Raw genomic sequence first — 4,366 nt, forward strand, 5'->3', positions numbered from 1 at the left:
GCCATCTGGGGAGTGAACCAGCAGATGGAAGACCTCTTTCTCTCTGCCTCTCCTTCTCTCTCCATGTAACTCTGACTTTCAAATAAAATAAAAGAAAGAAAGGTCTTCCTTAAAAAAAAAAAATCTGATGATCGCCTTTTCACCAAGATGGCACCAAAGGTGAAGAAGGAGGCTCCCGCTTCTCCTAAAGCCAAAGCAAAGACTTTGAAGGCTAAGAAGGCAGTGCTGAAAGGAGTCCACAGCAACAACAACAACAACATAACTCAGCTATATACACCCAAATGAGACACTACCAATAACATAATGTTAAATACAAAAAAAACCTCATAGTAGTTTAGAATACATATAAGAATATATTTTATTATAAATATAAACTAAGAGTGTGTAGGTTACAGAGATTACAATCTGGGAAAACCAAACAAAATGTGGGGATGATTAAGCAAACGCTGACATCCGTGGGAGTAGGCAGGGTGTATGATCCAGCAGCCACATGATACCGCTTATGTTCTGCTTTAGACATCGATCGAAACATACTTCTCTGTATAACATATACATATATATAAGCAAGCATTTGTTTTCTTATGTACTCTCAAATATGCGCTACAGTTCACATTCCCATAAAATGAAAAGTAAACAGCATGTAACAGACAGCAGTCAATGCATAAAACTTTTCCAGATATCATACTGTGAAACGGAGCAGAGAAATGGTGTAAGGCGCAAGAGACTGGCAGGTCAATAAAAGGTCTTTTTAAAGATGGGAAGCGACGCAGCCTGTTTAAGTGCCCATGGGAATGAGCCAGCGAAGAAGGAGAAGTTGACAATGCAAAGCAGACAGGCAGGGTAGCTTCAGAAATAAAGCTCTGAAGCGGGCGGGAAAGGGGACATGGTGCAGACCCTAACGGAACTTGCCCTTCAAAAACAGCACTGATGTCTTCCTCTTGTAACAGGAGAGGAAGGACCCGGTCTGGATGCAGGTGCAAACAGGTGCGTAGACTGGATGAGGGGGAGATGAAGGATTACAACCCATTATTTGCAAGTCAATGTTGGCATCTAAACGAGGAGGGAGTATAATTTTTTTTAAGACATGTATTTGAAAGGCAGAGTGACAGAGACGCAGATCTTCCATCTGCTGGTTCACTCCCCAAATGCCCTCAAAAGCAGGTGCATCTCCAGCAGAGTCTCCTACATGGGTGGTAGGAACTCAAGTACTAGAGCCATCATCTGCTGCTTCCCAGGCAGATAGAAATGGGAGTGGCTGGGACTGGAACTGGCACTCTGGTATGGAATATGGGTATCCCAAGCAGTGGCTTAACCTGCTGGGCTACAACATCATTCCCTGAGAAGAGTTTTAAATACCTGGGAAAACAGAACAGGACCCAGGAGTGCGAGTGCTTATACAAGGTAGGTCATGAACTTTCATTGTGATACTTCCACCTGGTGTACACTGTGCCCAGGTAACTTTCAACTTCTGATAGATGCAGATACAGAAGAGCTGGATAGTTGTGTTGGATACTTGGGATAACCAGAGTTGGGGTAGATGTAACCAGGAATTTTTCATAAATTTCTAATGGACAGAATAGAATCAGAGATTTGGAGTACACTAGCAAGGAAGGAAGAAATTTATGGAGCTGGACTGTAGTGCAGCAGATTATGCTACCACTGCAATGTACTAGTTCCAGTCCCAGCTGCTCCACTTCCAATCTGCCTCCCTGATAATCCATCTGGAAAGCAGTGGAAGATGGCCCAAGTACTTGGGTCCCTGCTACTCATATGGGAGACGTGGATAAAGCTCCTGGCTCCTAGCTTCAGCCGGGCCCAGCCCTGGCCCTTACGACCATGAAATTTAAAATAGAGTGAATGAATATGGCATATTACAATCAAAGAACTGGCCTCAAAGAACTGCTGAAGGGTGCTAGAGCAAGTGGGCTAGAACAAAAGAGGTGATGCATCTATTGAGTGAATGAACGAACTAATTGCAGACAGTTACCTGGTTTGTACACTGCTGGGAAGGAGTCAGGAGGTTCCCACGGTCAAGAGCGAGACAGCATCCTCAGGGATTATGTGTCTAAACAGCCTCAACAAGGCCAAAGAGGCATGGCAGGAGAGCTGCCAAACGGGCCCAGTCAAAAGAGGAGGTATGGGAGCTACAGCTGGGTTCACAGGGGGGTTATCTGGAGCTTTGTTAGGCAGAGTCGAAGAGCAAATGTGAGTCCCAGCAGGACTGAGCAAACAGAGAGAGAAGTACCACTCAGAGGGAAGACGGGCATGGGACAAAGGACCCACGACTTCTGTTGGTCAAGGTGTCAGATGCCTGCTAATCCTCCAAGTATCAGCCCAGGTTCTCAGTAGCGCCCACGTGAGGGTTCATTCCCAGGAAGCAACCTGCAGTGTCGGGAACCTCAAGACCCCAGCCTGGAAGGATCAGGTTTGGAAATGACAAATAGTAGTTCGCCTAGAATAGACCATGGGGCATCTGTCCCACCTTGAGCACGAGGGGAAGCATTTGAGTCGCTTTGTGAAAGTTCAGTGAGAATTTATGGCTGAAAAAAGGAGACAAGCCTGCAAAGGCCCTGAAATCTCCCAGAAGCAAGAGATTATCGCTGCTAATGAAAAAATTCCAACATCAGGAGGGGGCGACCTTCCTTCTCTCGTGTAAAGACCTTCAAATGAAAGGAAGGGAGGAAGACCTGGCAATTTCGAAAGCTGGAAGGAACTGTCATTGCAGCTCACTTCTGCTTCTTGCTCACCTGCTGGGTGCTGCTTCCATCCTGTGAGGACCCTGAGCTCTAGACGTTTAGATTTATTTGGGCATTCCTAAGAGGTTGCTGCTTCTCTTTTAGAGATTAGAATATACCTTCTTCCAGTCCCAGATGCTTTGGGGGCCGCGCGTTTTGGTGCAAATATGGCCAAGAATCACCCCACACACAGCCAGTCCCGAAAACGGCACAGCAATGGCATCAAGAAACCCTAATCACAAAGATAAGAAGTCGTGGACCCCAAGTTCCTGAGGAACATGGATTTTGCCAAGCAGCACAGCAAGAAAGGCCTGAGGAAGATGCAGGACAACAATGCCGTGGCTCTGAGTGCACACACTGAAGCTATCAAGGCCCTTGTCAAACCTAAGGACATTAAGCCCAAGATCCCAAAGGGTATCAGGCATGGGCTTGATCGACTTGCCTACATTGCCCACCCCAAGCTTGGGACACATGCTTGTGCCCACAATGCCAAGGGTCTTAGACCCCAGCCAAAAAGACCAAGACGGAGCCTCAAATCCAGGGCAGTGCCAAGGCTCAAATCAAGGCCCAGGTCCAGGCCCAAACCAAGCCCAAGGCCCCAGATCAAACCAAGCCTAAGGTGCAGCCCCAACCCATGCCCCAGGCCCAGGCCCAAACCAAGCCCAAGGCCCAAGATCAAACTAAGTCTAAGGCCCAGCCCCAACCCATGCCCCAGGCCCAGGCCCAAACCAAGCCCCCGGCCAAAGTCCAGGTCTAAGTTGCACCTGTACCTGCAGCTCCAGTTCCAGTTCAGGCTCCTCCCCAAGGTGCTCAGCCCCCAACAAAGGCTCCATAGTAACAGCCTTTGCCTGCGAATGCAAGGACAGAAGGACCTGTGTGACCCCCGGGCTGCTGTCTGCATGGACTAGTGTCCTCCTATCCTGTTTATACAAATAAACATGAGGCAGGGTAAAAAAAAAAAATCAGAATGTAGTTCTAAGGGTTACCAACCACCTCTAACATGGGGTCAACAGCACACACATCACAAAAGACAAAGCGAAGTGTAGAAAGTGTCATAGACTGAAGGAGACCTAAGACGATGTGTGGGGTCCTGGAACAGAAAAGCCACATTAGTGGAAAAACCTGGGAACCCCAAATACACTCTGTATTGTAGTTAATCGTGTGGTGCCAATGCTAAGTTATTAGGTTTTTTCTTTTTTAAAGTTTTATTTATTTAGTTGAAAAAGCAGGGTGAGAGAGAGAGAGAGATCTTCCACCCATTGGTTCACTCCAGAAATGGCTGCAATGGCGAGGGTTGGGTCAGGCTGAAGCTAGAAGCCAGGAGCTTTATCCTGGTCTTCTAAGTGGGTGTGGGAGTCCAAGCACTAAGGTCATCTTCTGCTGCTTTCCTAAGAACGTTAGCAAGGAGCTGGATTAGAAACGGAGTTGCTGGGTCTGAAACTGGGGATCATAAGGAATTCCCGTTGGTCACTTAACCCCCTATGCCACAATGCCAGCCCTGTGAGTTATTCATTTTGATAAATGTATCATGGTTATATGAGATGTTGTCTTTAGGGGAAGCTGAGTGAGAGGGATATAGGAATTTTATTTACTAAACTTGCAATTACAAATGTAAGTTATTTCCAAATAAA

The 4,366-nt window shown here is 46.8% G+C and overlaps 1 pseudogene; it reads left to right on the top strand.

Annotated features, from left to right (window-relative positions):
* The first annotated feature begins 2,902 nt into the window (after positions 1–2,902).
* Positions 2,903–3,492, top strand: LOC127489759 (large ribosomal subunit protein eL29-like; annotated as a pseudogene).
* The last annotated feature ends 874 nt before the right edge of the window (positions 3,493–4,366 follow it).

This window comes from Oryctolagus cuniculus, chromosome 9, assembly GCF_051225735.1.
Source record: "Oryctolagus cuniculus isolate XC-2025 breed Fujian yellow rabbit chromosome 9, ASM5122573v1, whole genome shotgun sequence".
Taxonomy (NCBI): Eukaryota; Metazoa; Chordata; class Mammalia; order Lagomorpha; family Leporidae; genus Oryctolagus; species Oryctolagus cuniculus.